General features: G+C 41.0%; 1 protein-coding gene and 1 pseudogene across 24 annotated transcripts in view; one reads left to right on the forward strand and one right to left on the reverse strand.

The window, feature by feature from the left end:
• RBMS3 (RNA binding motif single stranded interacting protein 3) overlaps positions 1-12,979 on the forward strand; it is a 797,532-nt gene that overhangs the window by 227,005 nt on the left and 557,548 nt on the right. The gene's annotated exons all lie outside the window — the stretch shown is intronic.
• Positions 957-1,578, reverse strand: LOC147347939 (N-acetyllactosaminide beta-1,3-N-acetylglucosaminyltransferase 2-like; annotated as a pseudogene).

Genomic DNA, 12,979 nt, shown 5'->3' on the forward strand with positions numbered 1-12,979 from the left:
TTGAAGGTTCTTATGTAGGAGGCTGTATGGGAAACATGGGCACAAATGTGGCAGGGATGAATAGGAGTCGGGAGAGAAAAAAGGAGGAGCCGTGGCTTCTGTTTTCAGACAAGAGGGTGGCAAGAGGCACTGAAGCTGAAAGGCAGACTCTGTGCTCTGGAGCCAGATAGTCTGGGGTTCTACTTCTGCTACTTCCTGGTCACATGACCTTGAGAAAGTAACTTCAGGTGTTCCTGTCTCAGGGTCCTCATCTATAACAGTTAGTGGCAGTGCCTGCCTCCCTGGGGTTGTGATGACTAACAAAAACAGGTCTACAGAGAGAGCTCATAGAAAGGGTTATAAAAGTGTCAACTAAATAAAATAAATAGAGATGGACATTAAAGAGGTTTTGAAGAGGAGACCCATGAATGCTTGACACAATGACTTTGTTTCTGGTGAATGAGTGAGTGAGTGAGTGAAGTTGCTCAGTCGTGTCCAACTCTTTGCGACCCTGTGGACTGTAGCCCCCCAGGCTCCTCTGTCCATGGGGTTCTCCAGGCAAGAATACTGGAGTGGGTTGCCATTTCCTTCTCCAGGGGATCTTCCCGACCCAGGGATCGGACCCAGGGATCGAACCCACGTCTCCCGCCTTGCAGGCAGACGCTTTACCGTCTGAACTGAAGGGTTTGCTGCTGCTGCTGCTGCTGCTGCTAAGTCGCTTCAGTTGTGTCCGACTCTGTGCGACCCCATAGACGGCAGCCCACCAGGGTCCCCCGTCCCTGGGATTCTCCAGGCAAGAACACTGGAGTGGTGTGTCATTGCCTTCTCCGGAACTGAAGGGTTTAGAGGCCGTCAAATGGACATGACCTTTAAAGGTAATTTTGATGGTTTTACATAGAAATGACCTCTAATGGAAGAGAACACAAATGGGAACTATTTGAGACACATTTCTATGTAAAATGTAGTTTGCACATAATTCAGCATTTTAAATGAGCACTCTGCAACCGAGACCAAATATCAATCATGTCTTGAGGTTTTCTACTATGTACCAACATCAAATCTACATAGGAACAAATGTTACTCCTGCTTTTCTCTTCTATATCAAATGTCCTGAAGCCTTTGTCTCTCTGGAGCAAGGCCGAGTTTCTGAAGGCACATTCCAGTATAAACATCATCGATGGAGTAGAGAAGGACCTGGTCAGTCACATTGTACAGTCTCAGGACCAGGTGGCCGGAGTAGAGGAATCCACCTCCTCCTGCATAAGGCGGGTAGACACCAGTGTAAACAACTTCCGGAATGTAGTACTTGAGTTTCTTATCCCGATGAGTTCCAGCATTATGAATCACGTCACCAATAAACAAATCTTTGGCTTTGTTCCCGGATAAGCTATTCAAGTAATTCAGGAGATGATGGGTGTTCACAAAAACATCATCATCGCCCTTGAACACGAACTCGGCATTTGGACAGGAAGTGCTCACCCACCTGAGAAAGAGTACTTCTTTCAGAGACAAGTTGAAGAATGTATCTCTGTAGTTCCACAAAAGAATGTCTTGGTGCTTCTCACTCTCAAATTTCAGCATATCTGAAAGGTCAGACATATTTAAAATCTCCAAAACCTAAAATCCACTTACAGAAGACTAGGGTCGGGCCCGTGAAGACCAAATGGTCCCAGTGTGGGATGCTACTGACAGCTGACTGTGCATGGATGAGCTAGCAGTGGGCAGCGGTGAGAACCCAGTACGGCCAGGGTCAAGATATGGTATCCCAAGTGCTGTGCCTTATTGGCTGCTTGCCAGGAAAGGGGGAACTTGGGAATGAGTGGGCCTGGGGTAGTCAATGGAGCAGTGTGTCTTGGTGGGAGGTTAGAGGCAGAAGCATCTGGGGAGGTAATGGGGGAGATGTGGAAGGGGCTGAACTTAGAGAACAGACTGAGCGAGGAGTTAGGTGTTGCCAGGAGAAGATGGGATGAGTGGAGGAGAAACTCTGGATTGCCTTGGAGTATAAATAAGAGGTCATATGTGCATTAAAGCATGTGCTTCCTAAGGGGTCTGTGCAAGCATGGGACTGGGACATGCAGGCTCTATCACATAAGCAAGAGATGTTGTTATCCAAGATACCGTTAGTATGTTAGACAGTGTATGTATAGGTAATAGAGTGTAAGGCAGGCTTTAGTAAGATCATGAAAGAAATTTCAACATGTCACCCAGTGTACTAGGAACGTCAGCACACACTCTTATTTCATCTTTATACCCTCTATAAACAAGAAGCAGGTCTAGTGATTATACTCTACAGATCAGGAAACTGAGATGCCAAGGTGCTGAGTAGTTGTTTTATATCCTATGGGTGGTACAGGTCAGATTCAAGTCCATATCTTTTTTCTTTTTATTGTATGTTGGAATATAGTTGATTAGCAATGTTGTGTTAGTTTCAGGTGTACAGCAAAGTGGTTCAGTTATACTATACATGTATCTATTCTTTTTCAAATTCTCAGGTCCACATCAGTCGATTCCAAAGTCCATTCTCTTTTCACGTTATCAGAACAAATACTGCAGGATGTTAAGCATGCTAAAATGCCCTATGATCAGTTGTAGGAAGTACTCAAAAGAATGGGGTTGCCATCCCATTTTTTTTAACATGGAAATCCCTTTCTCTCTAGCTTTCTTTAGGGTGACAGGTTAGATACTCTAATTGGACAACACAAATATACAACCTAAAGTGTAACCCAAGAGTTAACCACTAAGTGATTTTTGTTTTGTTTTGCTTTGCTTTACAATTTGGAAGCATTCATTTCTGGACTGGTATATCCATTCCAGGTTTATATCCATGTCTAATTAAAGAACCAACAAAGACACTAACCAATTAACGATCATGACTTGCCCTGCCAGTTATCTTTGTTCATATTAGTACTCTAATTCAATCAAACTAGGAATTTGCAACTAGTTATATCACGTAAAAGAAGAGAGTTACATAGACATTGCTTGTGTGTTTTCTTTGGACTTTTTCAAAAGTCCCTGACAAAAATTTCAAAGCCTCTGTCCTTGTGATGTAAAAGTTGTTCTTATATTGACTAGATGAAAAAACATTACTAAGCAAAACCTCTGAGGAGAATTTATAGTCAATCTTTACCAACATAGATTATCATTTGAACGAAATCAAATGCTGTTTGCAGTTTTGAAAGTATTCAGTAGTTCTCCATGGCTTAGGAAAGCTCCCTAAGCCTGTGAGTTTTGCAGATGACAAAGTGCTTTGCTGTTTGTATGTTACTCTCTTTCTTGAGGTGATGGTTCTCAGAACAGTCAGCAGCATCAGTATCACCCGGGACCTCATTAGAGATGCAAATCCTTCAGGCCCACCTCATACCTGCTGAGTCAGTATTTCTGGGAGTTGGGCCCAGCAATCTGTGTGTCAATAAGTCCTCCAAGATATTCTGGGGCACATCAAAGTCTGAGAATCATTGACTTGAAGTTGGTCAGGTTGTAAATGCAGCACAGCAGTCCTGGCATCCTGGTGAATCTGTAATTTACTAAATAGTAACTAATACATAGATCTACAAAAGAAACTTTTTTACAGTTGTTTTTCTTATCCCTAAGACATGTAAAAAGCATCTCTGATTGCCAAAATATTGCTCTGTCTTCATTTCTTTTAACTGTGTATATTTTTGGCAATCCTGGGTCTTTGTTGCTGTGCGCGCTTTCTGTGGTTGCAGCACGCAGGGGCTACTCTTTAGTTGTGGTGAGTGGGCTTCCCATTGTGGTGGCTCCTTTTTCTACTGAGCACTGAGCTCTAGGACACTTGAGCATCAGTAGCTCTGGCTAGGGCTTAGTTGCCTCAAGGGATGAGGGATCTTCCTGGGACCAGAAATTGAACCCGTGTCCCCTGCATTGACGGGTGGATTTTCCACCACCAGACCACCAGGAAGTCCAATTGCTCATTCTTTAAACACTTCCTCCTCCTGGATATTTTCCTCAGTTCTCCCAGCTAGAAAATCTTATATCGTATTCTTTGTAAGTTTAAAAGGAAATTTTGCTTTGTGCAATACAATTGTGAAATCTACTTGGTGTGGATTCAAGAGCTTAATTACCTCTGGAGGGATAAAACCAAATACCCAGATTGCAAAGCCAAGAACAAGTTTCCAGAGTATCAGTTGTCTGTTCTGGGTGACCCTTGTTATCACACACAGGTCTTGGGTGACAGAGAGCTTGGAGGTGTTGTTTGACGGCTTGGCGGGACCCACTGCAGAATCGTTGCACCAAGCATTCAAGGAAGAGTCTTGTCTGGATAGTCTCACCTTGGTTGCCTTTACCAAAGCTCAGTAGTCCTCGGATAAGAGGTGACTGTGTTAGATTGCTAGGCTGCCATAACTAAGTACCACTTAAGCAACAGAAATTTATTTTCTCATAATAAAATGATATGAGATGAAGGTGTCACAGGGGTGATTTATTCTAAGGTCTCTCTCCTCAGCTTGTAAATGACCATCTCTTCCCTCTGTGCCTTTGTCCTAATTTATGATGTTGGTTGGTTTAGGGCCCACCCATAGGACTTGGTTTTATCTTACCCTTTTAAAGGCTGTCTGTCCATATATTTACATTCTGAGGTGCAAGGTGTTAAGACTTCAACATACGAATTTTAAGGCAATATGGTTCTTCCCACAACAGTTATTTCTGGTTTTGACCACTCGTTTTACATATATATATATATATATATATATAGTTGTGTCAGACTCTTGCAACCCTATGGACTGTAGCCTGCCAGGCTCCTCTGTCCATGGGATTCTCCAGGTAAGAACACTGGCTAGAGTGGGTTGCCATTTCCTTCTCGAGGGAATCTTCCCAACCCAGGAATTGAACCCAGGCTCCTGCATTGCAGGCAGATTCTTTACCGACTGAGCTACAAGGGAAGCATATAATATATATATTATACACACACACACACGCATATATTGGCTGCACTGGGTCTTAGCTGTGGCATGTGGGATCTTTAGTTGTACATGGGATCTAGTTTTCCTGACTGGGGATAGAACCTAGGCCCCCTGGGGTGGGATCATGGAGTGTTAACCTCTGGACCACCAGGGAAGTCCCCTGACCGCTTGTTGGTAAAATGAACTTATAAATGCCTCAGAACATTAATGGATTATGGACTTGTTCTCTTGTAGATGAAATCCAGTTGATGTGGTCCCTCAAAGGGATAGTCCCACCACATTCCTACTGGATCCCCAAAGCCGTACATATACCCCATTAGCATCCCCAGATGCCCAAGAATGAATGAGCCATATAGAAGTAGGCAAACAATCACATTGGCTGAAAGGATAATATTCCATCCCTTAAATAAATGTAGTACCTTTGTTCTTGTCTTGGAATCAGTATGGAAGGCATGTGAAAAATGAGTTAGCTGGGAGTTAATTGACTGCAGAACCTATTTTCAGTCTCTGCTTGTATTTTTTGAATTATAATACACAGTGGGTGATTCAGCAAAAGGCTTCAAGAAGAAATTCTTTAAAGAAAGATCTTACTGAATTGATGTCTTCATAATTCATGAGGAGTAGATCCATAATAGCCCTATTTTCTCTTCAATTTTGAAAAATAAAAGATGCCATTAGTTTAAATTAGGCTCATATGTGGAATAATCAAGGGTATCAACAAATCACTCCCATGCTATTCAGGAATGGGAATAAATGACAAAAAGAACAGACTATTTCTTTAAAAAATTAAATGTAAAATCTGTATTGATGGGTTTGGGTAAACTTATTTTGAAGAGTTGATAGACAACGTATGACTTTATAAAACTCGGTTGTGGAAACTCAAAATATAGTAAGTGGGTAGTTGTTGCACATTGACTTCTGTTTGTGATTGCAGAGTCCTCTCAGCTATAAACACGATCTTTTGGGATTGAGCTGTGTTTGGAGAATGTACTCAGGACATTTGGTGACTTTATAGATATGATGTGGAGTTTAATTTTTATATTAAAAGATGTCCTGGCAATGCTGTACGAGCTGCTTCTCATACTGGCTGGAGAAGGCAGTGAGCCCAGATGGAAAGAATTAGGGTAAAAAAGCGTGTTCATTTACTTGTTTCCCCCAAGAAGCTGAAACCCCAGGAAGTTGACTATGGGTAGTATTTTATCTCTTCTAGCTACAGGAAATGAAAATATAGAAAGGAGAATTGGGGACCCTGCTGAGATGTCTATTTCCAGGCATTGTTCAGTAACTTGGTCACATTTTTTCCTCTAATATCAGATTTTGCTTTCCACTTGCGGGTGGCAGTGGGAAAAAAAGAAAAAAATTTTTTCTGAACATAAATAAGTAACAGAATGTAAGTTTAAGAGTAATTTTATCTGAGAAATAATTTTTTTCAGGGTGTATAAAGATGGATTATAGGCAGTAGTTTTTACATTACTTTGATAAGACATCAGTAAGAGTAATTTAATATAATTCTTCACAAGCATATGACATGGATGACTTTTGTCTTTGTGGTGGTTTTAAGTCTCTTCCCCCAAATAGTCTAAACTTGATTTACCTACATCAGGAGTTGACTTTGCAGGGCACAGAGGGCACAAGACCAGTCATGCAGAATGTACCTGTTTGTCACTGTGAGAGTTCAGACATGAACTAGAACCAATGGCCCATTAAATACCCACTTAGTTGTTTAAAGCATATTCTAGCTTTGAGAAATAATTGTTGATACAGAATCTTGTAGCTGAGCCAAGGACTGGAATTCCTGTAACTCTAGTCAGAGTAGAAGCTAAATTAAGCAGTTGTGTTCAAGGATTTTGTGATTCTGCTCCACTGGAAAGTCTCATCTAGAGAGTAATTAGGAACAGGGGAAGCCAAGACATAGCATACTTTGCTTTTTGGTGTGTGTGTGTTTGTGTGTGTATGTGTGTGATTATGTTTTCCATGTATGGTAGTATTGTAATACTTTCTGAATTATAAATTATATTTTTAAGAAACCTAGAGGGGTGGGAGGGGTGAGAGGAAGGAGGTGCTATATGTATAATTATGGCTGATTTGTGTTGTTGTATGGCAGAAACCATTATAACATTGTAAAGAAACTTTCCTCCAAATAAAAAATAAATTAAAAAAAATGTTGCTTGATAAAAGAGTCACAAATGTTTTCTCTGAGAAAGCATTTTGTATTGGGGCTGTGAAAAACTGGAAGTGATTCTTCCCATATACTGTTGATACATTTAATAAAAGAGAAGTCTTCTGTGTAAAAGTGTTATAGGTATATAATATAGGATGCAAGGTATATCGTAGGTTAAAAGTCTCATTGTCAGAGAGAATTCACTGAGATACAGTAACTTTCAATTTCCTCTTTAAAAGACAGAGCTAAGTTTTAATTTAGAGGGTACTTACATGAAAATTTCAGGAGTAGTTTAGAAACCAATTAAAAAGGATTTTTGTCTTAAGGGTTTGTGTGCCTGATGTGAGATGGTTATAAATGCTCTAAATTCTTTTTCTTCCTCTGCATTTTACTTCTCTTATATTGTATTGATGGGTGCTTTGTATGGGGGGGAAATTTCTGCAGATGTTCCCTTTCTTCTCCGTTTTTGTTTTATTCTCTAAGATATGTACAGTTTTGCAAATGTTCACTTGCCTGAATAGTCAAAATCTAGCAAACCTCACTGTAGTTGATGTGTATGGGGGATAGGTACTTTTAACTATTGTCTACTGAACACACTGTTCAAAGATTATATTATTGTCCTGGCTATTTTCCTAAAGGAAAAGCTCTTGGGGTGAAATAAAGCTGTTAAGCTAGGTTGTGTTTGTGTGCTCCAAGGCTGGGGAAGGTGGAAGGATTAAGAATTTAGGGGGGAAGGGGGAGCTGTATACATACCAGGTTTTAAAGCCACTTCACAGAGCATTTGAAAACCTGAATATCAATAGGTATTTTGTAAAGGAATATTGGGCTTCCCTGGTAGCTCAGATGGTAAAGAATCTGTCTGCAATGCAGGACCTGCGATCGATCCCTGGGTAGGGAAGATCCCCTGGAGGAGGGCATGGCAACCCACTCCAGTATTCTTGCCTAAGAATTCCATGGACAGAGGAGCCTGGGGGGCTACAGTCCACAGGGCCACAAAGAGTCAGACACAACTGAGCAACTAACACTTTCACTTTCTTTCAAAGGAACATTGGCGTAAGAATATTGGTTGATGTACAGGAAAATTTGGCCTTGGAGTACAGAATGTAGCAGGGCAAAGGCTAATAGAGTTTTGCCAAGAGAACACACTGGTCATAGCAAACACTCTCTTCCAACAACAAAAGAGAAGACTCCACACATGGACATCACCAGATGGTCAACACCAAAATCAGATTGATTATATTCTCTGCAGCTAAAGATGGAGAAGCTGTATACAGTCAGCAAAAACAAGACTGGGAGCTGACTGTGGCTCAGATCATGAATTCCTTATTGCCAAATTCAGCCTTGAATTTAACAAAGCGGGGAAAACCACTAGACTGTTCAGGTATGACCTAAATCAAATCCATTGTAATTATACACTGGAAGTGAGGGACTAGATCTGAGAGACAGACTGCCTGATGAACTATGGATGGAGGCTCATGACATTGTACAGGAGACAGGAATTAAGATCATCCCCAAGAAAAAGAAAGGCAAAAAGGCTGTCTGAGGAGGCCTTACAAATAGCTGTGAAAAGAAGAGAAGTGAAAAACAAGGAGAAAAGGAAAGATATAACCATTTGAATGCAGAGTTCCAAAAAAATAGCAAGGAGAGATAAGAAAGCCTTCCTCAGTGATCAATGCAAAGAAATAGAGGAAAACTGTAGAATGGGAAAGACTAGAGATATCTTCAAGAAAATTAGATATACCAAGGGAACATTTCATGTAAAAACGGGCTCAATAAAGGACAGAAATGGTATGGACCTAACAGAAGCAGAAGATATTAAGAAGAGGTGGCAGGAATACACAGTAGAACTATACACAAAAGACCTTCACGACCCAGGTAATCATGATAGTGTGTTCACTCACCTAGAGCCAGACATCATGAAATGTGAAGTCAAGTGGGCCTTAACTTGTTCACTACGAACAAAGCTAGTGGAGCTGATGGAATTCCAGTTGAGCTCTTTCATATCCTAAAAGAGGATACTGTGAAAGTGCTGCACTCAATATGCCAGCAAATTTGGAAAACTCAGCAGTGGCCACAAGACTGGAAAAGGTCAGTTTTCTTCCAATCCCAAAGAAAAGCAATGACAAAGAATGCTCAAACTACCACAAACTTGTACTCATCTCACATGCTAGTAAAGTAATGCTCAAAATTCTCCAAGCCAGGCTTTAGCATTATGTGAACCATGAACTTCCAGATGTTCAAGCTGGTTTTAGAAAAGGCAGAGGAACCAGAGATCAAATTGCCAACGTCCACTGGATCATCAAAAAAGCAAGAGAGTTCCATGAAAACATCTGTTTTTGTTTTATTGACTATGCCAAAGCCTTTGAGTGTATGGATCACAATAAACTGTGGAAAATTCTGAAAGAGATGGGAATACCAGACCACCTGACCTGCCTCTTGAGAAACCTATATGCAGGCCAGGAAGCAACAGTTAGAACTGGACATAGAACAACAGACTGGTCATTAGGAAAAGGAGTATGTCAAGGCTGTATATTGTCACCCTGCTTATTTAACTTATATGCAGAGTACATTATGAGAAATGCTGGGCTGGAAGAAGCACAAGCTGGAATCAAGATTGCTGGGAGAAATATCAATAACCTCAGATATGCAGATGACACCACCATTATGGCAGAAAGTGAAGAACTGAAGAGCCTTTTGATGAAAGTGAAAGAGGAGAGTGAAAAAGTTGGCTTAAAGCTCAATATTCAGAAAACTAAGATCATGGCATCTGGGCTCATCACTGCATCACAAATAGATAGGGAAACAGTGGCTGACTTTATTTTTGGGGCTTCCAAAATCACTACAGTTGGTGACTGCAGCCATGAAGTTAAAAGATGCTTACTCCTTGGAAAAAAAAGTTATGACTAACCAAGCAGCATATTAAAAAGCAGAGACATTACTTTGTCAAAAATGTCTGTCTAGTCAAGGCTATGGTTTTTCCATTAGTCATGTATGGGTGTGAGAATTGGACTCTAAAGAAAGCTGAGCACTGAAGAATTGATGCTTTTCAACTGTGATGTTGGAGAAGACTCTTGAGAGTCCCTTGGACTGCAAGGAGATCCAACCAGTCCATCCTAAAGGAGATCCATCCTGAGTGTTCATTGGATAGACTGATGTTGAAGCTGAAACTCCAGTACTTTGGCCACCTCATGTGAAGAGTTGACTCATTGGAAAAGACTCTGATGCTGGGAGGGATTGGGGGCAGGAGGAGAAGGGGACGACAGAGGATGAGATGGCTGGATGGCATACCAACTCGATGGAGATGAGTTTGAGTCAACTCTGAGTATTGGTGATGGACAGTGAGGGCTGGCATGCTGTGGTCCATGTGGTCGCAAAGAGTTGGACACAACTGAGTGACTGAAATAACTGAACTGAGTTAAAGTTCAACAGGGCAATAAACTGTAACCTTAAGGTCATCTTCTCCACTGGACAGAATTTATTTACATCCCTGTTCAATAAAAATCCACAAGTTAAAAAAATGGGGTAATAGACATTTGGTAGTGATAAACAACAACAATAAATTGAACCTATGGGTAATTGTGTGATTAAATACATCAAGAACCTAGTTAATAAAACGCCAAAGATTAAAATAAGATCAACATTAATTATAAATGTAAATCATCCTTTCAGCAAGTAACTGCCTGAGAAGTTTTCTTTGTGGAAGGTGTCGACAGTCTAAATAGTAGTGTTTTGTTTTGTTGTTGTTTTGGGATATTTTTGGCTGTGCTGGATCTTTGTTGTGGCATGTGGGCTCTCTACTGGTGTCATATAGGCTCTAGAGTGCGTGGGCGCAGTGGTTGTGGCCTGTGGGTTTAGTTGCCCCATGGCATGTGGTATCTTAGTTCCTTGATCAGGGACTGAATCCCTGCCCCCTGCATTGTAAGACAGAGTCTTTACTACTGGACTGTCAGGAAATTCCCAGTAGTAGTTTCAAGCTGTCACTTGGGATAGAACCTCAACTTCCTCCCACTACTTGTCTACTTCAGAGACTGCGAAGGACTAGAGATAGTTCTACATTGCAGATAAGAGCAAGAAAGTTATTGCAAGTAAAGCTTACATAAATGAGCACTTTTTCTATGCCAACCAGTGTTATCAACACTCTAGGTAAACCCCACTTACCCTCACAACAACCCTATGAAGTAGAGACTATTGCCATCATTTTATAGATTTATAAGTAGATATATACAATTTTAAGTAAATAAATCAATATTAAAAGATAAATTTATATCATGATGGCTTCCCAAGTGGTGCAGTGGTAAAGAATCTGCCTGCTAATGTAAGAGAACCCAGACGTGGATTTGATGCCTCACTCAGGAAGATCCCCTGACAGAGGGCATGGCCAACCACTCCAGTATTCTTGCCTGGGAAATCCCATGGACAGACAGGAGCCTGGCAGGCTACATTCCATGGGATCATAAAAAGTCAGACACTATTGAGAGCTTTTACACTCCACTTATATCATGATAGATGATGAAATGATGCAAAGAGCATATAAGACTTACTTAGCCAATCATATATACTCAGGCTGAACTGAGATTTAAGTTATGGAGGTTGGTCACCACAATATATTCTTTTAATGACTACTCTGCATTGCCCTGAAGGTCAAATATTCGGATTGCCAAAGACATGAAAGTTGATGGAACAAGAAAATTGATATATGTAACTTTTCTATTCTACAGGCTGCACACTACATTATTTAGTTCAGTTCAGTTGCTCAGTTGTGTCCAATCTCTGCAACTCCATAAACTGCAGTATGCCAGGCCTCCCTGTCTATCACCAACTCCCAGAGTTTACCCAAACTCATGCCCATTGAGTTGGTGATGCCTCCATCTCATCCTCTGTCATCCCCTTCTCCTCCTGTCATCAATCTTTCCCAGAATCAAGGTCTTTTCCAATGAGTCTGATCTTCGCATCAGGTGACCAAAGTACTGGAGTTTCAGCTTCAACATCAGTCCATCCAATGAACACTCAGGATGCATCTCCTTTAGGATGGACTGGTTGGATCTCCGTGCAGTCCAAGGGACTCTCAAGAGTCTTCTCCAAAACCACAGTTCAAAAGCATCAATTCTTCAGTGCTCAGCTTTCTTTAGAGTCCAACTCTCACATCCATACATGACTATTGGAAAAACCATAGCCTTGACTAGATGGACCTTTATTGACAAAGTAATGTCTCTGCTTTTGAATATGTTGTCTAGGTTGGTCATAACTTTTCTTCCAAGGAATAAGCATCTTTTAACTTCATGGCTGCAATCACCATCTGCAGTGATTTTGGAGCCCCTCAAAATAAAGTCAGCCATGGTTTCCACTGTTTCCCCATCTATTTCCCATGAAGTGATGGGACCAGATGCCATGATCTTCGTTTTCTGAATATTGAGCTTTAAGCCAGATTTTCCACTCTCCCCTTTCACTTTCATCAAGAGGCTCTTCAGTTCTTCTTCACTTTCTGCCATAATGGTGGTGTCATCTGCATATCTGAGGCTATTGATATTTCTCCCGACAATCTTGATTCCAGCTTGTGCTTCATCCAGCCCAGTGTTTCTCATGATGTACTCTGCATATAAGTTAAATAAGCAGGGTGACAATATACAGCCTTGATGTACTCCTTTTCCTATTTGGAACCAGTCTGTTGTTTTATGTCCAGTTCTAACTGTTGCTTCCTGGCCTGCATATAGGTTTCTCAAGAGGCAGATCAGGTGGTCTGGTATTCCCATCTCTTTCAGAATTTTCCACAGTTCATTGTGATCCACACAGTGAAAGGCTTTGCCATAGTCAATAAAACAGAAATAGATGTTTTCCTGGAACTCTCTTGCTTTTTCAGTGATCCAGTGGATGTTGGCAATTTGATCTCTGATTCCTCTGCCTTTTCTAAAACCAGCTTGAA

The sequence above is a fragment of the Bos grunniens genome, chromosome 22 (genome assembly GCF_055505025.1).
Source record: "Bos grunniens cultivar Pamir isolate PY7600 chromosome 22, Bosgru_T2T1.0, whole genome shotgun sequence".
NCBI lineage: Eukaryota > Metazoa > Chordata > Mammalia > Artiodactyla > Bovidae > Bos > Bos grunniens.